Below are 27,500 nucleotides of genomic sequence, written 5' to 3' on the forward strand. Positions count from 1 at the left end.
GCCGTTTGCCAGCTATGTCTGGCCCCCGTGCCGGTGACACGTAAAAGCACCATCCGTTCGTGGCCGTTTGCCAGCCCTGTCTGGCCCCCATGTCGGTGACATGTAAAAGCACCATCCGTTCGTGTCCGTTGCCAGCCTCGCCTGGCCCCCGTGCCGGTGACACGTAAAAGCACCATCCGTTCGTGGCCGTCTGCCAGCCCTGTCTGGCCCCCGTGTCGGTGGCATGTAAAAGCACCATCCGTTCGTGTCCGTTGCCAGCCTCGCCTGGCTCCGTGCCGGTGACACGTAAAAGCACCATCCGTTCGTGGCCGTCTGCCAGCTCTGTCTGGCACCTGTGCGGGTGGCACGTAAAAAGCACCCACTACACTCACGGAGTGGTTGGCGTTAGGAAGGGCATCCAGCCGTAGAAACACTGCCAGATCTGACTGGGCCTGATGAAGCCTTCCAGCTTCACAGACCCCAGTTGAACCGTCCAACCCATGCTAGCATGGAGAACGGACGCTAAATGATGATGATGATGATGATGATGATGATGATGATATGTCGCCATGATAGATCGTTAGCCACTATACACATTTTTTCTCTCAGTTTTTTCTCTCCTTTTTTTTCTCTCCTTGTTTCTCTCCTTGTTTTTTTCTGTGTACCTTTCTATAGAAGAGCGTAGGCTCGAAACGTAAAAAAAATTTTTCTATTCCTGGGCGTTATACTAATACATCTGTTTGATTTGTACACCACCTGTCTTCGTCTTTTGTATTTTTCGTAAACTTTCCCTGTATATATATTTATATATATTTATATACATATATATATATATGTGTATATGTATGTATGTATGTATGTATGTATGTATGTATGTATGTATGTATGTATGTATGTATATACATATACATGTGTGTGTGTATTTATTATGTATTTATACATCTTGTATTTTACATTTTTCAATTATTGGATTGTGGCCGTGGTGGGACGCCGTGTTGCAGAGTTTAGTTGAATAAATCATACTTGCCTTTATCTTTCTATCGATATGTTTTGTCGAACCTCTATATCACGGTGATGTAGATGTAAACAAACCGACATTGGTTGCTAGTTAGCGACAAACACACACACACACACATAGACACACTGCTATTATATATATATATATATGTGTGTGTGTGTGTGTGTGTGTGTGTGTGTGTTATTTTCCTCTTTCTCTTATCTGTTTCAGTCATTTGACTGCGGCTATGTTGGAGCACCGCCTTTTAGTCGAGCCCAGGACTTATTCTTTGTAAGCGTAGTACTTATTGTATCTGGTTCTTTTGTTGAACCGCTAACTTAGAGGATCTAAATTCACCAGCACCGGTTGTCAAGCGATGATGGGAAGACACACAGACACAAACATATAAACACACACATACGTACATACACACACACACACACACACACACATATATATACTCTCTTTTATTCTCTGTTACTTGTTTCATTCATTTGACTGTGGCTATGCTAGAGCACCGTCTTTAGTCGAGCAAATCAACCCCACAACATATTCTTTGTAAGCCTAGTACTTATATTATCCGTCTCTTTTTGCCGAATCGCTAAGTCACGGTGACGTAAACACACCAGCTATATATATATATATATATCTTTTCTTTTTTCTTTTACTTGTTTCAGTCATTTGACTGCGGCCATGCTTGAGCACCGCCTTTAGTCGAGCAAATTGATCCCAGGACTTATTCTTTGTAAGCCCAGTACTTATTCTATCGGTCTCTTTTTGCCGAACCGCTAAGTAACGGGGACGTAAACACACCAGCACACGTCGTCAAGCAATGCTAGGGGGACAAACACAGACACACAAACACACGCACACATACATATATATATATATACATATATACTACAGGCTCTTTCAGTTCGGTCTACCAAATCCACTCACGCATTGGTCGCCGGGGCTATAGCAGAAGACATGCCCAAGATGCCACGCAGTGGGACTGAACCGGAACCATGTGGTTGGTTAGCAAGCTACTTACCACACAGCCACTCCTGCGCCTATATATTTGTATGTGTGTGTGTGTGTATGCAACCATCTGTCTCGAGCCCGAGGCTATAGTGGATGACACTTGCCCAAATTGCCACGTAGTGGGACTGAAGCCGGAACCAACTGGTTGGTAAGCACGCTACTTATCACACAGCCACTCCTTCGCTTATATATTTATGTGTGTGTGTGTGTGTGTGTGTGTGTTTGTGTGTATGCAACCATCTCTCTCTCTCTCTCTCTCTCTCTCTATCTATCTATCTATCTGTCTGTCTGTCTGTCTGTCTGTCTGTCAGTCTGTCTGTCTGTCTCTTTCTCTCTATCTATCTTTCTGTCTGTATTCCTTTCTCTCTCTCTATCTATCTAACTACCTACCTATCTATCTATCTATCTATCTATCTATCTATCTATCTATCTATCTATCTATCTATCTATCTATTTATCATATGGCGGTTAAATTTGGAAGTATACTTTTGCCAACATGGGAAATATATGAAAATATTGCATAGGTTCAATAATTACATATATAGCTATTATCAGTTTTCTCGCAGCTTCTATAAAATGATGAAATGAATATTAATTTTCGAAAGAAAAATAATTTATTGCCTTAAAATAAAATTAAGTGCTACTATTTTTTTATTTGTCTACTCCTCCTATGTCACTTTCACTTACTCCCACTCCTCCCACCACCAAGCCTAGTATATGCACTTACTCTCCACTTATGCTAAATCTTTCTGTATTTCTCTTTAGTTTCTCTCTCTCTCTCTCTCTCTCTCTCTCCCTGTATACACACTTACACACATACGTACATATAATACATAAAACACACTCACACACCCAATATATATATATATGTATATATATATAATTCGTTCAATTGTTTTCAACTTCAAAGCTGCGGTCATGCTGGGGCACTACCCTTGACTTTGCCACACCATTATTTGAAACCTCCTCTGATATGTGGTATTTTATGAATGGGGGAGTTTGATGCTGCTGCCCTCATCTGGGTTTCTTGCCGCGAGGAAGGCTTATTTGGAATCCTTAATAGCAGGAGATCCAGTTTTATTTTGAAGACACCTACATCCACACCATGCAGGTTACTCAGGCTTTTTGGAAGGGTTTTGAAGATCTGTGGGACCTTGAAACCCAATCTATTGCGGTATCTGGTCCTGTATTTTGATGGAGAGGTTGGCATCTTTGGCACTATGTAGTGACACCTCGTTCTGCTTTTTTGTGTAACTTTCAATGCAAAAGTTTGGTACAACGCCTTCTAGTATTTTCAAGATATCACTGCATACCTTTCTCACCTTCGTTCTTAAGACAAGAGTTTTAATTCTTGCAGTCTTTCCCAGTAACTGTTATGTTGCATTTAGACGATTTTTTTTGTGTAGCTTCGCTGGATTTATTCGAGGTCTGCCATTAATTGTTTATTGTGTGGCTGAGGACGTACGCTCTCCAAAAGATTATCATTATCTCTTTTTCCTTATTTTGAAAGATTGGAGGATTCATCCAGCTAGCCGTCAGCATTTTATTACCAAATTGGTAATATGCATTTGAAAAGATGCATCAGTGCTTTGTAACTACCCAGGTCATGCACTGATTTTGATTCAGGGATTGCAATTCCTCCTGGGCCAGTGTATCCTGTCTGCATGTCATTCAACTTTGTGTGCTGGTAGCGCAGGACTTGGAATTTTCCTACATTAAACTACACGTTGTCTTCAGCCCACCCGTATATTGCGTCCAATCCCCATTGCAGATGTATAATATTTCTAGGATTTTGTATTGTCTGAGAGACATTTGTGTCATCTGCATACCTAGCAAGTGTGGCTATCTCAGCAGCTGAGGACATGCCTGAGAGGGCCACAAATATCAGAGGCCCTAAGACAGTGCCGTGTAGAACACCACTTGTTATTTGTGATATGAGTGATTTGAGAGATATTTAACTCACTTTTTCCAGCTGATCCAAATACGCTATTAAAAGTTAATATGTGATACATAAATGTTTAATTAAAAGATATATATTTGTGACATATTCAGGATGTGCCAAAATGGTTTGAAGCCAGAGAAGGATGACCACTAAGACCACTATGGGGACAACCCTCTCATATGTATGTAATACAATTTTCTGAACAATCAGATTTGAATATGCTAGACCACTGGGCTTAAATTGATATTAATCAAAATATCCAATTTCACACCCTCATTTTAAATTTAAATTTAAAATTTAAATTAATACGTTCTCTAACCGGCAAAAGCCACTGCAGTGTATTATTTTCTGCAGTGCTATTTCCAGTATTCTAGCGCGCCAAAACGAGCACGTTTGAAAAATAGCCACAAGTGTAATAGGTAGAAATATATACATGTTCGACCTCATGCAGACGTCTCGTGTATATTTCTGCAAATTATATGTGTAATGACGATAATACTGAAGATCTACGGACGAATTGCGCAAGTAAAATTACGTAACTGTTGATAGTGGAACAAGTTTATGGTTAATTTATATATTTGTTACTTTTTATTTGTCTTGCTCGCTTACGTTCTTGTGTTTGCTAAATTTTTCTTGAGAACTTTCCTTAGTGGTAAGACCATAGCGGATCTACTTCTAGCATAAGGGTTGTCCACATAGTGGTCATCCCTCTCGTATGTATGTAATATATATATATATAATATATATATATATATATATATATATATATATATATATATATACACGACGAGCGTCTTTCAGTTTCCGTCTACCAAATCCACTCACAAGGTCGGCCCGAGGACATAGTAGAAGACACTTGCACAAGATGCCATGCAGTGGGACTGAATCCGGAACCAAATGGTTGGGAAGGAAGCTTCTTTACAAGACAGCCACTAACAATCTACCACACTATTTGATATGCAACACACTCTCAGAACTATGAATCTTTCAGTCAGACCGCTTATTTCAACGGTATGTATTTTATGTCTTAGGATACGAACTGAGGGTTTAAATAGAGTAAACTAATTGTTACATGGTAATATACTTATTGTTTATTTTCGATTGCGATAATTCATCAATTCTATAAATAAACGAGAATACTAAAAATAAACTGATCGCTCTCAAAAATTAAGTGAAAAAGCAGGAAAAATATTCCCGGATCCTTGTCTAGTACCGGATCGATCCCAAAATCTAATCAGTTCGTGCCAGTCACGAGGCCAAACATCCCTGACAGTTTCATCCGAATCCATCCTGCGAACAAACACACAAACACGACTGAAAACAATACCTCCGCCTTCGCTATTGTTTCTAATATAGGGCTGTAGTGAAGGTGGCATCGGACAAAGCGCATAGAAGAATGTCTTTTGGTTCTTTTCGTTCTGAGTTAAAATTTGCCTTTCGTCTTTTCGGAGTTACATTAGATAAGTACCAGTTGAGTATTAGGAACGATATAATTAATATACTGCTGGCCTTGTACTATAATTCGATACTATTCAAAGGTAAAAGCATCAACTCAAGATCTGTCGTCTAGTCAATTAAATCCATCAAGTATTTGCTATATATCATAGTTTCCGGTATACAAGTCGAATTTTTGAGACAATACGTACGTCCAAGAAAGGCAGATTAAAATAAGAGCCTACATCCAATACTTTTATCTAAAAAAGGCATATAAACTAAGAGGCTATCGTAGGATCAAAATTTCCATGTGAAGTGCAACAGAACTTGAAATGAGTGACAATGTATTAATATTTACGCTACATGTTTACATTAGATACCATGCTGACTTATATACCTGAAAAGATGCTAGTTTATTTTGACGAACCTCGAATAAAAGGTAAATTGCCAAGGAAGAAATTGAACTTAGAACATTGAAATGAATGATGGTAGACATTGTCATACGATCTAGTAGTTCTGCCAGCTCAGCATAGAATATCATATGTCGTGTGTTATAAGGATACATAATAATTCTTAGAGGTGGTTATGAAATAATATACGTATAGACACAGTAACAAACATGTTCATAGGTAGATATATATAAAACTTATTTGTTATATATTATAAAAATAATTTGTTCCAAAGATATTATAATCAAGTACCAACCCCGCGGATGATGGAAAACAAGGAAATAATAGCAAACTAATTCCTAGATGATATCTTGAAATATTTTAATTGTAAGTATGAGTTTTAAAAAAATAACATTTGGAAAATACGAAGTTAAAACTAAATAAATGTAAACACGACAAATGGATTAGGCTGGTAATAAACAAAAAATTAATAAATAAATAACATAACCACGTATTATGGAGCAATAACAGAAATATTAAGAAAGAGTTCTAAATGAATTGATAAAATGTTATTTTAATATCATTCCAATATTGGAATTAAAATTAAATTCATATCTTGACATAAAAAAATATAGCAATAGTATATTAATATATATATAAAATGCAAGTCAGCCAAGATGGAAGTCGTATTAATAATATTCCTCCTGATTATTCAGTACAGAATTACGTATAAAGCTTCAGCGATGATGTGTAGAAAGTATAATATGCATCAACATATATTATACATTTAATAATCATTGTGAATATTTGTTTAAATCTAAGCTTAATAATAAAAGTTATCAGAGTCATAAGAGTATAATATCTTACAAACACACACACACACAAGCACAGATATATATGTGTATGTGCGTCTGTGCGTAAGCAATTGTGGACATAGATATACAACCATCTCTATCTCTCTCTCGCTGTATATATATGTATATATATATATATATATATATGAGTGTGTGTGCATTGGTATGTGCGTGTGTGTTTGTGTGTATATATATATGTATATATATATATATATATATATATATATATATATATATTATATATATATATATTTATAATAAGTGTAGATCGTATACGAGTGGGTATATATTTATAAAAAAGCAGTTTGAAAACGATAAATTTGAATTTTCTTAGAAATTTTACATGTTTCGGTTCTTCTTGAAAAAACGAACCTTATCAAAAATATTTTAAAAAGTTAAGTGTAATAAAAAAGTTCATAATTGTTTCTTACTGGTCTCAACAGAATCCACGTGGTTGTTTTTACCAGTAAGAAACAATTATGAACTTTTTTATTACACTTAACTTTTTAAAATATTTTTGATAAGGTTCGTTTTTTTCAAGAAGAACCGAAACGTAAAATTTCTAAGAAGATTAAAATTTATCTTATATAGTGGCTTTTTCAAACTTCTTTTATATATATATATTCTTTTATTTGTTTCAGTCATTTGACTGCGTCCACGCTGGAGCACCGCTTTTAGTCGAACAAAGTCCAACGATTACATGATACTATCACCGACCACGATAACTCAGCTGTCCTCACATATTCTCTTCTACTCTAGGCACAAGGCGCGAAATTTGTGGGGTGGAGTCAGTCTATTAGATCGACCCCAGTATTCGACTGGTACTTACTTTATCAATCCCGATAGAATGAAAGGCGGAATTTGAACTCAAAACGTAAAGACAGACGAAATACCGCTAAATATTTCACCTGGCCGCCGTACTATCCTTATAAATAACAACCATGGCATATCTGCAACGATGTAGAGGACCCCTAAAATATTACCACTCTGTCTTTACCGATGTTTTTGTTTTTGCTTTGTTTTGGAATATATATGTGTTCCCAAATTGTGTGGTTTTGTCTCTTTCTGTCTCTCAGCTCTTTCTTCCTCTCTCTCTCTCTCTCTCTCTCTCTCTCTCTACACACACACATATATATATATATATAAAATTACAATTAATAAGAGGAATGACCACTAACGTGGATTCCTATATGCTAAAGACAGACCACTGGTTTAAATTGATGTTAATTGATTGATATCAAATTCTTCCCTCATAATTTAATTTGTATATATATATGTATATATAAAATATTATTCGAGACAAAACCACTATTTTGCAAAACAAACAAGGAAAGACTTAATCAATACATAAATTTTAATAAATAGTCAAAAAAACCGCCACTACAATCGTTTCTTGTCTTGATCGACAATCTTCAGGTGGACTTCCAATCTAAAAAATCAATATTTTAAAAAAAAAATAATAATTTTAAAATAATTAAAGTATGAATGAAAAAATATAAGTATATAATCCATACATAACCTATCTATAATCCATATATAATCAATATATAAACAAATATAAACTAAAAAAAACCTATCAACGATTAAATATAATAAAATATAAAATATAAAATATAAAAGATAAAACAAAAAAAAAAAAAAATAATAATAATAATAATATAATATTAAACTATATATACACCCATACGCATATACCTAATTATATATAACCATATCTAACTACATACACTAAATCACACACCTATATATATCCCTATACATACACATAAAAATGTCTAGGCAACTATAAATAAATAAAATAGCTAAATACTTCAACACAATACTTATTCATACTCCCACACACACACACACATACAACCCACATTCACACTCTAGAAAATGGACATCACTCAAAACTATGAACGGAGAAATAGAATAAATAGAATTAAAAATTATATTCACTTGGTGGTAAAACGAACACTACTTAAAAATTATGAATGAAACAATGCAATAAAACAACAGACATCGCAAATAGACACAAATTACTACAAATTCCTTATCAAACCTACCATGATAACCAAAACTCATAAAAACATATAATGATAAAATCTCCCTTTACTAAACTCTATAACAAACCTATATAGCAATCCCCCTAACCTAAACATTCACACACAAATACACACACGTAAACTACACACCCACGACATATACAAATACCCACACCACTTACACATACCAATACATACATATAAACCTCAACATATACTCCAAAGCCCACTCAACCCCACACAGACAAATAAACACAAAAATTATGAATGGATTCTTTTATAAAACTACCATGATAAGCTAAAACTCACAAAACAGAAATGATAAAAACCTCCCTTTACTAAACACTAAAACATACTTATATAGCAATTCCTTTAACCAATACATTCACACACAAAACCACTCGTAAACCACACACCATAACAAATACAAACTCCCACCCCACTCACACCACACCCACAAGTACATATAAGCCTCAACATATAACACCAAACAAAATTACTTTACCAAAGAACTTAACATATATATAAAAAGTATAACCGCTCTGGAAACGAACATCTCTAAATTAATGAATGGAGAAATGGAAGAAAGAAATGGAATTAAAATAAAATTCACGTGGCAAAACGAACACCACTCAAAAATTATGAATGAAACAATATAATAAAACAACCAACATCGAAAAAGACAAATTACTACGAATTCCCTAAAAAAAACCATGATAAACCAAAACTCTTAAAAAACATATAACGATAAAATCTCCCTTTGCTAAACTCTATAACAAACCTATATAGTAATCCCCAAACCTAAACATTCACACACAAACACACACGTAAACCACAGACCCACGACTTATACACACATACCTAAACTAACTTATAAACCTCCATATACACCAAAACACTCCCTCCCACACAGACAAATAACTCATACATCCCAAAACCTAAATAACAACCCATATACACATTCACACACAAACACACACACACGCAAAAAACACACACACAAACAAGATCATATACTCCCTCACATATACGCATATACATACTCACTAAACTCAATATACAACAATATTTACACACCCACACTCATACAGATAAATAAATTATACAACTAAAAACTCGCACACAATCTCATATACATAAACACTCCTATGAAAACAACATTAATACATCTTAATTAACCAGAATATCAAAAATAACAATATGACATAAGGTAAATAAAATACATACTTACAATTCAGTGTCAAATTATGAAGTGAAATTAAATTAAATTCTTAGCCGTTAAAAAATCAAACCAAAATTACGTTACCATAGAAATAACTTATGTAAAAAAGACTAACAAACAACTTGCAGTAACCCAATCCCATTCTCTATGCCTACCTCACTACTACACTATTCCATTCACAATTCCAAACAACACTAGTCCACCTCCCGGTTATTCACGTGGCAAAACGAACACCACTCAAAAATTATGAATGAAACAATGTAATAAAACAACCAACATCGAAAATAGACAAATTACCACGAATTCCCTAAAAAAACCATAAACCAAACTCCTAAAAACATATAACGATAAATCTCCCTTAGCTAAACTCAATAACAAACCTATATAGCAATCTCCCTAACCTAAACATTCACACACAAATACACACTCGTAAACCACAGACCACGAATTATACACATACCTATACTAACTTATAAACCTCAATATACACCAAAACCCACTCCCTCCCACACAGACAAATTAACACATACATCCCAAAACCTAAATAACAAACCCATATACACATTCACACACAAACACACACACGAAAAACACACCACCACACAACAGATACATATACTCCCTCACATATACTCATATACATACTCACTAAACTCGATATATACAACAATATTACACACACCACAACTCATACAGATAAATAATTATACAACTAAAAACTCGCACACAATCTCATATACATAAACACACCTATGAAAACAACATTAAATACATCGTAATTAACCAGAATATCAAAAATAACAATATGACATAAGGATAAAAAAACATACTTACAATTCAGTGTCAAATTATGAAGTGAAATTAAATTCTTAGCCGTTAAAAAAATCAAACCAAAATTACGTTACCATAGAAATAACTTATGTAAAAAAAGAATACGCGTCATGGAAAGTAAACGTCATTTAAATTATGAATGGAGAAATAGAATAAATGGAACTAAAAACTATATCCACGTGGCAAACAACACAACTTAAAAAAATTATTATGAATGGATTCTTTAAAAAACTACCATGAAAAATCATTATATACATCCTTGAGCTTTAGCTCACCTTAGCAGCTCTAACAAACAACTTGCAGTAACCCAAACCATTCTCTATGCCTACCTCACTACTACACTATTCCATTCACAATTCTAAGCAACGCTAGTCCACCACCGGTTATTCACGTGGCAAAACGAACACCACTCAAAAATTATGAATGAAACAATGTAATAAAACAACCAACATCGAAAATAGACAAATTACCACGAATTCCCTAAAATAACCATAATAAACCAAACTCATAAAAACATATTAACGATAAAATCTCCCTTTGCTAAACTCTATAACAAACCTATATAGTAATCCCCCTAAACCTAAACATTCACACACAAATACACACTCGTAAACCACAGACCCACGACTTTACACATACCTATCCTAATTTATAAACCTCAAATACACCAAAACCCACTCCCCCCCACACAGACAAATTAACACAAACATCCCAAAACCTAAATAACAAACCCAATACACATTCACACACAAACACACACACAAAAAAAACAACACACACACACAACAGATACATATACTCCCTCACATATATACTCATATATATACTCACTACACTCGATATATACAACAATATTTACACACCCACACTCATACAGATAAATAAAATATACAACTAAAAACTCAACACAATCTCATATACATAAACACTCCTATGAAAACAACATTAAATACATCGTAATTAACCAGAATATCAAAATAAACAATATGACATAAGGATAAATAAAATACATACTACAAGTCAATTTCAAATAATGAAGTGAAATTAAATTCTTAGCCGTTAAAAAAACCAAACCAAAATTACGTTACCATAAAATAACTTATGTAAGAAAAAGAGAGAATACGTGCCATAGAAATTAAACGTCATTTAAATTATGAATGGAGAAATAGAATAAATGGAACTAAAAACTATATCCACGTAGCAAACCAACACTACGTAAAAAAAATTTAAATGAATGGATTCTTTAACAAACTACCATGAAAAATCATTATATACATTTATGAGCTTTAGCTCACCCTAGCAGCTCTAACAAACAACCTACAGCAACCCAAACCTATTCCCGATTCCTACCTCACTACCACACTAATCAATTCCCAATTCCAAACAACGCTAATCCACCACCCGGTTACAATTCTCAACTCCACCCATTCATTACAATTTTTTTTTTTTTTTTAGGGAATTCGTGGTAATTTGTCTATTTTCGATGTTGGTTGTTTTATTACATTGTTTCATTCATAATTTTTGAGTGGTGTTCGTTTTGCCACGTGAATAACCGGGAGGTGGACTAGTGTTGTTTGGAATTGTGAATGGAATAGTGTAGTAGTGAGGTAGGCATAGAGAATGGGATTGGGTTACTGCAAGTTGTTTGTTAGTCTTTTTTACATAAGTTATTTCTATGGTAACGTAATTTTGGTTTGATTTTTAACGGCTAAGAATTAATTTAATTTCACTTCATAATTTGACACTGAATTGTAAGTATGTATTTTATTTACCTTTATGTCATATTGTTATTTTTGATATTCTGGTTAATTAAGATGTATTTAATGTTGTTTTCATAGGAGTGTTTATGTATATGAGATTGTGTGCGAGTTTTTAGTTGTATAATTTATTATCTGTATGAGTGTGGGTTGTGTAAATATTGTTGTATATATTGAGTTTAGTGAGTATGTATATGCGTATATGTGAGGGAGTATATGTATCTGTTGTGTGTGTGTGTTTTGCGTGTGTGTTGGTTTGTGTGTGAATGTGTATATGGGTTTGTTATTTAGGTTTGGGATGTATGAGTTAATTTGTCTGTGTGGGAGGGAGTGGTTTTGGTGTATATGGAGGTTTATAAGTTAGTTTAGGTATGTGTATAAGTCGTGGGTCTGTGTTTACGTGTGTGTTGTGTGTGAATGTTTAGGTTTGGGGGATTACTATATAGGTTTGTTATAGAGTTTAGCAAAGGGAGATTTTATCGTTATATTTTTTTAAGAGTTTTGGTTATCATGGTTTTTTTTAGGGAATTCGTAGTAATTTGTCTTTTTTCGATGTTGGTTGTTTTATTATATTGTTTCATTCATAATTTTTGAGTGGTGTTCGTTTTGCCACGTGAATTTTATTTTTAATTCCATTTCTTCCATTTCTCCATTCATTAATTTAGAGATGTTCGTTTCCAGAGCGGTTATACTTTTTATATATAGTTAAGTTCTTTGGTAAAGTAATTTTGTTTGGTGTATATGTTGAGGCTTATATGTACTTGTGGGTGTGTGTGAGTGGGGTGGGAGTTTGTATTGTTATGGGTGTGTGGTTTACGAGTGGTTTTGTGTGTGAATGTATTGGTTAAAGGAATTGCTATATAAGTATGTTTTGTGTTTAGTAAAGGGAGGTTTTATCATTTCTGTTTTGTGAGTTTTAGCTTATCATGGTAGTTTTATAAAAGAATCCATTCATAATTTTTGTGTTTATTTGTCTGTGTGGGGTTGAGTGGGCTTTGGAGTATATGTTGAGGTTTATATGTATGTATTGGTATGTGTAAGTGTTGTGGGTTTATTATTTGTATAGTCGTGGGGTGTAGTTTACGTGTGTGTATTTGTGTGTGAATGTTTAGGTTAGGGGGATTGCTATATAGGTTTGTTATAGAGTTTAGTAAAGGGAGATTTTATCATTATATGTTTTTATGAGTTTTGGTTATAATGGTAGGTTGATAAGGAATTTGTAGTAATTTGTGTCTATTTGCGATGTCTGTTGTTTTATTGCATTGTTTCATTCATAATTTTTAAGTAGTGTTCGTTTTACCAAGTGAATATAATTTTTAATTCTATTTATTCTATTTCTCCGTTCATAGTTTTGAGTGATGTCCATTTTCTAGAGTGTGAATGTGGGTTGTATGTGTGTGTGTGTGGGAGTATGAATAAGTATTGTGTTGAAGTATTTAGCTATTTTATTTATTTATAGTTGCCTAGACATTTTTATGTGTATGTATAGGGATATATATATAGGTGTGTGATTTAGTGTATGTAGTTAGATATGGTTATATATAATTAGGTATATGCGTATGGGTGTTGTATATATAGTTTAATATTATATATTATTTTTTTTTTTTTTTGTTTTATCTTTATATTTTATATTTTATATTTTATATTTTATATTTAATCGTTGATAGGTTTTTTTAGTTTATATATTGTTTATATATTGATTATATATGGATTATAGATAGGTTATATATGGATTATATACTTATATTTTTTCATTCTACTTTAATTATTTTAAAATTATTATTTTATTTTTAAAATATGATTTTTTAGATTGGAAGTCCACCTGAAGATTGTCGATCAAGACAAGAAACGATTGTAGTGGCGGTTTTTTTGACTATTTATAAAATTTTGTATTGATAAGTCTTTCCTTGTTTGTTTTGCAAAATAGTGGTTTTGTCTCGAATAATATTTTATAATATTTTACTATAAAATCGATTTAATCCTAAATCTGATTTTTTCGCTGTAAATTTGGATTTATCCCTAATATTTATTATTATATATATGTATATTATATATATAATATATATATATAGAGAGAGAGAGGAGAGAGAGAGAGAGAAGAGAGAGAGAGGAGAGAGAGAGAGAGAGAGATAGATATATAGATAGACATTCATGCACACACACTTATATGTATGTATGTGTGTATCTGTGTGTTTCATTAAAGATAAACTTATTTTCAAGTTTCCCTTTTATCATCACAGAGTTTTCATAATTTTTTTATCAGTTTCTTGCTTCTTATTTTGAAATAATAAACTTCCAAAAATGAAGCTTCAAGTTTCCAGACCTTCACAGTCGCGTCCTCAAGAAATGAAATAGATTTGACATCTGCTTTGCATTCTGTTCGAATTGTCGAAAAATTTTTCCCCGAGGGTTTTGTTTTAACTTTTATACTGTAGTAATTTCTGTAGTCTTGTGATGAATTTTCTAAAACAGTTTTTGATATTCTAGTATTGCTTTATATAAATTTTGTTTGGTGTAAGCGGTATGATGTCTTGCAATTGCTTCTTGTCGTGAACGTATAGCGAGTCTAAGCGACTAATATGTCTAATATAACTGCTGTTAAGGCGGTGACCTGCCAGAAATGTTAGCACGGCGGGCGATGTGTTTAGTGGTACTTCGTCTGCTGCTACATGCTGAGTTCAAATTCCGCCGAGTTAGACTTTGCCTTTCATCCGTTCGGGGTCGATTAAATAAGTACCAGTTACGCACTGAGGTCGATTAAATAAATACCAGTTCCGCACTGTAGTCGATATAGTCGACTTAATCCGTTTGTCTGTCCTTGTTTGTCCCCTCTATGTTTAGCCCCTTGTGGGCAATAAAGAAATAAGGAACGTTAGCACAACGTGTGAAACGCTTAGTGGCTTTTTGTGAGTCCGTTTTTTTTTTCTTTTCACGTTCTGTGTTCAGATTTCGCCCAGTTAGACTTTGCCTTTCATCCTTTCGGATTCGATTAAATAAATATCAGTTACGCACTGGGGTCGATGTAATCGACTTACTCCTTCCTCTGAAATTACTGGTCTGTTACCAAAATTTGAATTCATTATAACTGCTTCTATACACAAAAATGGCAGATTAATCATGGACGTCTAAAATAAACACCAAAAATTAGAACGACATTATTAGTAAAAGAGCCAACGAATAAAAACTTTATGAATTCGGTAACGCCTACATAAATTTGTCCCCAACAAAGGGAATCAGTATGTGAATGCTGTGGTCCAAGTGTTATGTTATTAAAAAGAATTGGAGGAAACAATATCAACAAAAATTCAAGTGGTATATTCTTTTCTATTCTAGACACAGGACCGAAATTTTGCGTGTAGATGGCCAGTCAATTAGATCGACCCCAGTCTGCAACTAGTACTTAATTTATCGACTCCGAAAGGATGAAAGGCAAAGTCGACCTCGGCGGAATTTGAACTCAGAGCGTAAAGACAGGCGAAATACCTATTTCTTTATTACCCACAAGGGGCTAAACACAGAGAGGACAAACAAGGACAGACAAATGGATTAAGTCGATTATATCGACCCTAGTGCGTAACTGGTATTTAATTTATCGACCCCGAAAGGATGAAAGGCAAAGTTGACCTCGGCGGAATTTGAACTCACAACGTAATGACAGACGAAATACCGCTAAGCATTTCGCCCGGCGTGCTAACGATTCTGCCAGCTTGCCGCCTTATTTGACTGGATCTCAGAAGCAACAATGGCGGTAAATGAATTTTATTTGTTGCAAATTTTTTTTGTCTTTTTTCTCGAGGCTCATGGCACGAAATTTGTGGGGAGACGGTCAGTCGATTAGATTGACCCCAGTACTAAACTGGTACTTAATTTATCAACCCCGAAAAGATGAGCGACAAAGTGGACTGCGGCGGAATTTGAACTCAGACAGACGAAATACGGTTAAGCGTTTCGCCCGGTGTGCAAACGTTTCTGCCAGTTCGCCGCCTTATTTGACAGGTAAATCAGAAGCAACAATGACGCTAAACGTATTTTATTTGTGGGGAATGTTTTTGGAGGCCGCGTTAACCTGAGGACCCTGAATACGCCTTGAATATTTCTAGTAGTATGTAAAATATATATCACATTAAATTTTATAGTTCATAGAGTATTAGTTATTATTAGAGCAAATCGATCGGGAGGGGCGTCTGAACAAAGAAAAATTAATATATTTGAATAATACTGTGTTGATATTAATACAAAGTTGCTTCTAAATGTAACACTAGCGATCTAATGAAACAGTAATGCGTGGTCAAGAGCTGCGAAGAAATAACGGATAGAGTAACGCTGGGAGAAGGTGTTAAATTAAAATGGCATAAATAGATTATAGAAAGTGTTGATTAAATGTTTTTTGAGATTGAGAAAAAAAAACAATAATTAATTAAGTGGTTTACTTCATCTTAGAAACAGATCGATGTGCAAGAATGCTGTGTGATTGAAAAGCATACTTTGCAATCACGTGGTGTTCAGTCGAGTCTCAATGCGCAGCAACATGGGAAATTGTTTTGTACCATACGCTGGGACAACCATAGGACATTTTATAGAGGGAAATCTCATGAAAGACCATTACACACGCACACACACACACATACACACACACATATATATATATATATATATATATATATATTTATTTATTTATACACACACATACATACATACATGCATACATACACACACATATATGTGCGTGTGTATTCATATAATATCATATAGGTAAAAACCCTATTGCATGTTATACATAGGTCCGCCACGGATTTTGGCTACCATATAATATCATATGTGGAGGCATATGGCCTAGTGGTTAGAGCAGTGGACTCGCGACCGAGGGATCGCGGGTTCGAATCTCAGACCTGGCGATGTGTGTGTTTAAAAGCGAAACCTAAGTTCCGCGCGGCTCCGGCAATAGGTAATGGCGAACTTCTGCTGACTCTTTCGCCACAACTTTCTCTCACTCTTTCCTCCTACATCTTGCAGCTCACCTGCGACGGAGCGGCTTCCCGTCCAGGTGGGAAACCTATACACCAAGGAAAACGGAAACCGGCCCTTATGATCCAGGCATGGCTCGAGAAGGAACAAAAAAAATATCATATATTGTATATACATACGGAAATTCGTTGATAACCGCATGTATGTGTGTGTGTATTTGTGTGTCTGCGATTGTGTGTGTGTGTGTGTGTGTGTGTCTGCCTGTGTGTGTCTGTGTGTGTGTGTCTGTGTTTGCCCGTCTACCCACCGTAGAAGGAAAGAAAAATGTTTTAACGTTTCGAGTAGATACCCTTCTTCGGAAGCAGAGGAAAGTCCAATAGAAGAGAAGACGGAGGAAGGAAATTGCCAACGATTCACATGTGGTTACACATTCCCCCACGCACCATGTAATATGATGCTGTGTTCATACCTCTCAGGGTTTCAAGCTTTATAAACCGAAGTAACACATGTTAAATCCCTAATATAACACACGTCAATACTTAGCAATTGTGACATACACTTGTGTTCTTCGTTACACATATAAGCAAATATATAAACGCACACATCAAATAAACCTCATCCAACATATATTACTTAGCCCATGCGAGTTGGGTCTTATCTGCAGAAAACACTTCACCCACTCCGTGTCGAATATTCCGGTAGATTCTATGATCCTACAGTGGTTATTTTCCTTCCAGTTTTTGCTCCCCTTTCTTCTTCTTCCACGTAACTTGACAAATGACAGCTACGCGAAACATCTATTTATCATTCTTGTTTTTCTTCACGACTTAATTACATTCATTTAGTATTTCGTAGTTATGTTTTCTCGTTAGGTTTTTCTCGTAGCTCATCCACATATACGATTCACGTGCTTACAAAGACTTAACTCGGATTATCAATGATCCGATATATAGACATGTATGCGTATCCTCGTGTTTGCCTTCCTATTCTGTTGTTATGTCTTGCAACATAGCAGTTTGATAGATGCACAAATAAAATATTTGCTAGAAAAAATTCATACGACGTTCAATATGAATATTAATTATAGACTACTTAATAAAAAATAGCAGAATCAGACTAATCGATAAAAGATCATAACGATAAACGTCACCCTTTTCAAGCCTAGCCAAGCTCATGGGCCCGGTTTCCCGGTTTCTGTGGTGTATATGTTCCCCCCAGGTTGACGGGACGTCAATCCATTGCAGCGTTACCCAAGAAACAGAAAGAGAGTTTGGGCTAAAGAGTACAACATGGGTCACCAACACCCACTGCCGGAGCCTCGTAGAGCTTTTAGGCGTTTTTGCTCAATAAACACACACAACGCCCGGTCTGGGAATCGAAACCTCGATCCTCCAATCGCGAGTCCACTTCCCTAACCACTGGGCCATTGCGCCTCCACTACTAAAAGATCATAGGCTAATCATTAAAAAATAAAATGATCAAACAAAATCCTTAGAACCCCGAAAACATTGTCAACCAATATTTCTTTTTGCTCCTTGGGTATATATCGAGTTCAATATCCAACGTGGTCATTTTATCGTTACGCTATCCAGAGACGGTAAATCAAGTACCAGTTGAGTACTGGAGCCGATGTAATCAACTAACCCACTACCTTTAAAGTTGCTGCTCGTGTACCAAAATTAGAAACAAATGTGCGTATGAGGGTCGTGTATGATCGTGACTGTGGCTGCAATGTAAATGGATCTATAAATATAGCGTATATGGCGGGACTTCTATTTTCGTTTCATATACAGAATGCTACCAAGTCTACAGAATAATTTATATATGTTCCGATTATAGTAAATCTGGCATCGCAAGTGAATTACATGTGGAAAATATAGCATGGAAACTTTTGTTTCAGTTTACCGTGTACTTAAAGGGTCCCGAATTTCAATATTCCTATAATTTATATGATATCGCCGGCATTATATCAATATTTACAATTTAGATGTTCAACAGATATCTGATGTGTTGCCTTGCTAACAATATGATGAATTACTGGTCTTACAATCTATGATTATATATACATTATAATATAATATAATATAATATCATATAATATAATGTAATATGATATAATATATATACATTATACTATATTATGTACGTATATATATATATATATAGATATATATATATAGATAGATAGATAGATAGATAGATAGATAGATAGATAGATAGATAGATAGATAGATAGATAGATAGATGTACGTATGTATATATATATATATTATATATATATATATATATATGTGTGTGTGTGTGTATTGTGGTTATTGTTTATGCTACGAAGTTGGGTATTTTACAACGCTTTTCAGTGAATTTATATAAAATGATTATCATTTATTTCCTAGCGTTCTCTCATGTAATATTATTTATTATACAATGATTTGTAAGCTAATATATAATATAATCTCCATTTCTCCATTTGCTCACAACTTTCGGTCCGAAATATGTTTGATAAATTATAGGAAAACAAAAGTAATAAGTTGTTTGTTTAAATGAATAATTGCACGAATTCCGAATCCTCTCTTCTGCTAATGTATTTACGAGCACTCTTCTCCGATAGAAGAAGGGTTTATATTTATTCTAATGGGTTTGGTGATAGGTTTTGTGAAGTTACTGCTTTGATTGAGTGGAATCTGTCATAAAGTGTTCTCTGGAGGTTTTGTCTGATAGCAGCTCGTATGATATTACCCGACGGCGCAAGATCTATTATTGAAAAAAACAAAATCCGATAATCGAGTTCATCAAACAATATGTAGACTTCATTCCCATGTGTAAACATTTAATAAATATAGTGTGCGTGAAGCCAATAAACAGACATAATATGGCACAATCAAAGAAATTTGATCCTGAAATATAAATAAAATACTATTTCTATATATCCTTCATATAAAATATATACTTCCGTATAATTATTCTTCAAGTATGTGATATTACACGGCAGATGTTGACCTGTTGTCATCCTAACATAGGCTTCGTTTCCCTCGGATATTCTTCCGCGCAAAATAGTATATCATCTCTATGATATACTATTATCTTTAAAGATAATGATATATTACTTTAAAGACCTTGATTATCGTTACAATGGATTTCTTCGAATAAAGTATTCTTACATTAGTCTACGCATTCGTTATTTAAAAAAAAAAATGTTTTTTCACAATAGTGTACGCATTCGTTGAAAATTCCCATAATGTTGTTTTAATAGAGTTCATCCGTTTTTGAATAACATTTTATAAAGAGAAATCTTCGTATTCAAATCAACTGACATAACATAATTCGTGGGCTATTATCTGCAAAATACTTCTTACCCTTAATATTTCCGTCTTAAATGAAATGCGGCAAGCTGGCAGAATCGTTAGCACACTGGGAGGAAATGCTTAGCTTTTGCCCCTTACTACGTTCTGAGTTCAAAATCGGCCGAGGTCGACTTCGCGTGTCATCCGTTCGCGGTCGATAGAACAAGTACCATTTGAACACTTGGATCGATGTAATCGACAACTGCTCACCTCCCTCATTCTGCCCTTGTGGCAAAAAAAAAATTGAAATAATAATAATAACAATTATCATTATTGTCACGTTGATTATTATAATTATAGTGGAGGCGCAATGGCCCAGTGGTTAGGATCGCGGTTTCGATTCCCAGACCGGGCGTTGTGAGTGTTTATTGTGCGAAAACACCTGAGGCTCCGGCAGGGGATGGTGGTGATCCCTGCTGTACTCTTTCACCACAACTTTCTCTCACTCTTACTTCCTGTTTCTGTTGTACCTGTATTTCAAAGGGCCGGCCTTGTCACTCTCTGTGTCACGCTGAATATCCCCGAGAACTACGTTAAGGGTACACGTGTCTGTGGAGTGCTCAGCCACTTACACGTTAATTTCACGAGCAGGCTGTTCCGTTGATCGGATCAACCGGAACCCTCGTCGTCGTAACCGACGGAGTGCTTCCACATTATAATTATAGCTGTTGTTGATGTTGTTGTTACTGTTTTGTTTCTGAATAACTTATTTGTTGCGAGTAGCGCCCTTCGATTCAGTTCCGTCAAAATTCGAAAAGTGTTGAATCAATGATACCATTCAATTGTCACCAGATTCTTGTGGGGTCATGAAGTGCCAGCTATATACCTACTTCGATTCAATAATACATGGCCTCGTCCTTCAAAATATTTATAACAATGTTGCATACTTTCCTTACTTCCTTCCCCAAATCGTTAATATTGAATTTCAGAATTGCCAGCATTCACGTATCACACAATTGAGATATAATAAAGCTACGAACCAATATATTGAATGTAATTGGGTTCTTGTCAATGAGAATTTTTTTTCTCTTATATTTTTCTGTCTAAAATATCAACTGTTTGACAGGAAAGAGGAACTTATCATGAATACTGAGTGTAATTATTGTATAACCAAAATTATTGTATTCTCTCAAAGAAAAGGTACCAGAAAACAAAAAACAAAAAAAAAATTGATCAATTGTTCTACACACACACACACAAACACACACACACACACAAGCACACACACGTACACACATATAAATACATATGATATATGTATATATATAAACGCACATATTTCAAGAGAAAATCATGATTCAAAATGATTTGTGCTAAATTATATTGATTGTGAAAAGGGGAATGGGTATGCATGCAGTAGTTCGTTACACTTGACTGGAGCCGAAACAGTGATATAGCGCACCTTTCCTAACGTATATATATATATATATATATACACACACACACGCGTATATATATATATATATATATATCTGTATATATATAAGTTTTATTTATTATTTTGCACTTTACTTAATCATTGTTATATGTTTTATCTTATATTTAATCTTTCTATAAGATGTAATTTTTCTAAATGGTATAATTTAATTTTTCATTATGGAATTGGTAAAATTTTATTTTTCTAATTTACATATATATATATATATATATTGTGAAATTTGATTTCGTATTTCTAAAGTGAATTGTTCCCTGTAAGTTTGGAATGATATTCTTTAATGATATTATTATTATTATTATATTATTATTATCATTATTACTATTACTATTATTACTACTTCTACTACTACTACTACTACTACTACTACTACTCTTATTGTATATATATATATGTGTGTATATATATATACATATATATATATATATATATATATATATATATATATGTATATACATGTCTGTGTGTGTATACATCTGCTTATATATACACATACACGCACATATATATAATGTAATTAGGATTCAGTTGAATTATGTACTTACATTGAAGCACCTTGTTAGGAAGAACTTAGTTGCACACTAAGACAATATCAGGTGAGTATGAAACTCTACGTATAAAGGTACTTTACAAATACATCCGAAGTGTAGATTCCAAGGTAAGTGAGCAAATTATAAATGAGTAACAGGGATGTATAAGTCTCATCGAAGGAGGGATATATTCAGGAGATCGTACTCATTAACTGAGAAAGTGTGAAATCCGCTAAATATAATAATAATAATAATAATGATAGCGAAAACAAAACCAATAATTCGATTTACGTGGCATATAGCACTCATAAAAATGTACATAATAATCATATCAGAAGCAAGAGTAAAAATATAACAATAATAAAACAGATACTAAGAATAGACTGATAGTTTGTATGTATAGTATTAGAGAAGACATGAACGGTATGAACAGATTTAGTACTAGCAATTGTAGGACTCCGTCGGTTCATACAATGAGGGTTCCAGTTGATCCGATTAACGGAACAGCCTGCTCGTGAAATTAACGTGCAAGTGGCTGAGCACTCCACAGACACGTGTGCCCTTGACGTAGTTCTTGGGGAGATTCAGCTTGACACAGAGTGCGACAAAGCTGACTCTTTGAAATACAGGTACAACAGAAACAGGAAGAAAGAGTGAGAGAAAGTCGTGGTGAAAGGGTACAGAGGGTGCGCCACCACCACCCCTTGCCGGAGCCTCGCGGAGCTTTAGGTGTTTTTGCTCAATAAACACTCACAAGGCCCGGTCTGGGAATCGAAACCGCGATCCTACGACCGCGAGTAATAGCGGTATTAATAATCTATCTAGTAACTCGAGAGATAACAGAACGACTATAGTGTCCGCTTTCATAAGCATTAGCATACTAAGGATAAAGGTATAGAGTAGTACTATCTTCCTTTCAATTGCGCAATATCCACTAACATATAGAAAATTAAAATAAAAAATATATGTGCCCTTTTGAACGATAGCCAGGCTATCAATGGCGTATGTGTTCCCCAGGTGGATGGGACCTCAGTCCATCGCAGCGTTACTCATTTTTGCCAGCTGAGTGGACTGAAGCAACATGAAATGAGCTGTTTTGCTCAAGAATACAACGTCCAGGAATCGAAACCACAATCTTACCATCATGATGCTGACACCCTAACCCCTAAACCACGCGCCTCCACTATAGAAAATTACTTACGATTTTACAGAAAATCTTTCCAGCATCACATCAATATAGCACAATTTTCTCCTGTATAAAAGTCTGATTATCCTACTCCACCCATCCAAACCTAGGTATAACTTATAGCACGCTTCAATAGAGAAAATATTATGCCAGCCCGTGAAAGTAATATTTATAATGATGATAGCAAATTAGCCCCTAGTAACAATTCTAAGAACCGTAAGTTTGTAAATATCAATAATACCAATGACAGCCCTGAGAACCCTGATTTAGCCAGTAACAATATAGATAACATGGTTAATAGTAATGAAGATAATGAACTACCGGTGATTCCCCAGGTATCCCATTGGCAACCATTAGACATTAGTTGCATAACACCTAATTATATAATCCGAGATAGTTGCGTTAATGTAAATTTATGTAATAACACAAATGATAATAACTTGAGAAATATTTACGTAACCGATAATAATACTTTTATGAATCTGAACAGTACCACGTGTGATGACACTGAATAAGAATAATAGGATTAGAAATGCTAATAATAATAATAATAATAATAATAATCTCGTGGCTTCTGATCTTAACTGATTGGAAGTGTTATCATGTACGTTATTTTGTCTTGGTATAAAAGATGGGCTACAGCAAATATTCTGCTCAGTACCACAGATTTGCTTGTCAGTTGTTTGACCTTAACCAGTTGAGCATGTCCCTTAGTGGCTGACGATATGTGCATCTCTGACCACAAGCAGAAGTCGTGGGGGAGCATCATAACCGTGTGCTGAAAGGCATTCTTGGAGGTTCGGATAACTCACCTTTGGATACATGGTTGGTTCGTTCAACATCCTTAAACAACCCTTATTCAGGGACCTTTTGAGCGGGATGGGTTACTCGACCAGAAGAAAATTCCAGCTGGGCCCAACCTGCAAGGTCATGTGCTGTTTATCTTGATATGAGATCACCATGTCGCGCACACATGGTTGTGATGCATGTGCCTAGAATACCCTTATCAGACGGGTAGTCGTGATGGGTATAATGGGCTTCGTATATTTTACCCCGGTGTCACTTTGATGGTATGCACTGCTCTATCACTCAATAATAATAATAATAAATAATAATAATAATAATAATAATAATATAATAATAATAATAATAATAATACTTGTAGGGAAAGATCCCTTTGCCCATTATCAGGTCAATGTTTAGCAGGAAATATTGTTTATAAATATACAATAGTAACAGAAAATAATGACTTTATTTATATAGGGTGCTCTGTAAATATGAAAAAAAAAATGATTGAATAACCATTTATCATTCTTTAGACTTATGAATAAAACTAATAGTACGTCTTTATCTACGAAAATCTGGGAGCTTAAAGACAATAATATCGATTTAACCCTTAAATGGAATTTAGTGTGTAGAGACCAGCAATACACAAATAACCAATATGGATGTAGACTATGTTTTATGAAATTGTATGAAATCTTTGAATATAGAGATGAGAATGATTTCATTAATCATAAGTTAGATCTTTGACTGTCATTTGTTCATATTATTACCCGTACCTTTAAGTAATTTAGAAGCTGATAATTATTTAGCATATCATAATTGGGTGGAGGGATTAAAACGTTTTTCTTTAATCCCTTTGATCTATTAACTCTTAGTAATCATAACATATACCTACCTAATACCAGAGGTGAATCTATTCTATCAAGGTTAACATAAATATACTATTTTTCCTTACGACTCCTTAATTTTCAAATCTCTCCTAATTATAAAATATACCCTCTGTGATTTGTTACTATTATGCCTCAATTCTTGATTTTCGTCGTATTAAAGATATATTTTCTTAACCTATCTCTAATGACAATTTTAATTCTATTTTATCTCTACTGATATGCCTTCTTCCAACTAGTATTACTAGTTAATTAATATTCTTATTATTTACATAACAATTCCATTCTAATATCTCCTTATTTTCATTTTATATTACCTTATTTCCTTTTTATATATCTTAGTATAGCATTTTTATTGGCTTACTTTTATAATTCTTTTATAAAGAATTTTCTTACTGTAACTTTTTTATAATATTTAATTATAGCTTTTATTACAATTCTTCTCTTAGATATTTTCTTATATTCCCTCGTATATTTTGTAAATCTTATATCTTATAACTTTATATCTTATGATTTTATATACTCTTCATATACTTATCATACTTTTAGTATATTTTATTAATAATTTGACAGTTAAAAATTTTTTTTCGAATATCCCACTGTGTACTGTGAACCGAAACTTATGAAATTATAATATTTTTACACATTATATATTTATATATATTAAATATTTTGTATATTTTACATTTTCACACCTTTGTATATATACACACATATATATATGTATATATATATCCTTTATATTTTTTATATATTTTCTTATATTATATTCCATATATATAAATATGGCTATATGTTTCTCTTTTATTTTTTATTTCCATATACTTTTAGTTTTTTTATAGCACAACAATTTGGTAGCAATTTATGATTTTTAATTCTACTCATATAGAAACCTTACATTATCATGTATATAAATTTTACATTATCCCCTTATTTAGTTATATCTGAAAATTCTTTCCAGCCTTTATATATCTATATATTTACAACGGTTAAAACTTACTCCTTCCATTTATATCCCACTCATAATCCTTTAAGAAGTATTCTTTTTAACAGTACATCATTACGTTCTGAGTTCAAATTCCGCCGATGTCGACTATGCATTTCATCCCTTTGGGGTCGATAGATTCAATACCGGTTACGTACTGGAGTCGATCTAATCGACTAGCCCCCTCCCCCAAAATTTCAGGCCTTGCGCCTAGAATAGAAAAGAATATTATTGTTCCTGCAAGTCGGCGAGCTGGCAGAAAACGTTAGCACACCGGGCGAAATGCTTAGCGGCTTTTCGTCTGCCGCTACGTTCTGAGTTCAAATTCCGCTGAGGTCGACTTTGCCTTTCATCCTTTCGGGGTAGATTGAATAAGTACCAGTTACGCACTGGGGTCGATATAATCGACTTAATCCGTTTGTCTGTTCTTGTTTGTCCTCTCTGTGTTTGGTCCCTTGTGGGTAGTAAAAAATAGGTATTTCGTTTGCCGTTACGGTCTGAGTTCAAATTTCGCCGAGGTCGACTTTGCCTTTCATCCTTTCGGGGCCGATTAAATAAGTATCAGTTACGCACTGAGGTCGATATAATCGACTTAATCCGTTTGTCTGTCCTTGTTTGCCCTCTCTGTGATTATCCCCTTGTGGGTAGTAAAGAAACAGGTATTTCGTCTGTCTTTACGTTCTGAATTCAAACTCTGCCGAGGTTGACTTTGCTCTTCATTCTTTCGGGGTCGATAAATTAAGTACCAGTTACGCACTGGGGTCGATATAATCGACTGAACCCCCTCCCCTCAAATTTCTGGCCTTGTCCCTAGAGTAAAAAAGTTTATTTTTAAAAGCTCACTTTTTCTTTCCTTTTAAGATACCCATCAAAATAAGCCTTACTAGCCATCCCAATCCCCTCTTTTCTTTGTATCATCATCACTCTCCC

Source organism: Octopus sinensis, linkage group LG1 (genome assembly GCF_006345805.1).
Source record: "Octopus sinensis linkage group LG1, ASM634580v1, whole genome shotgun sequence".
Classification (NCBI taxonomy): domain Eukaryota; kingdom Metazoa; phylum Mollusca; class Cephalopoda; order Octopoda; family Octopodidae; genus Octopus; species Octopus sinensis.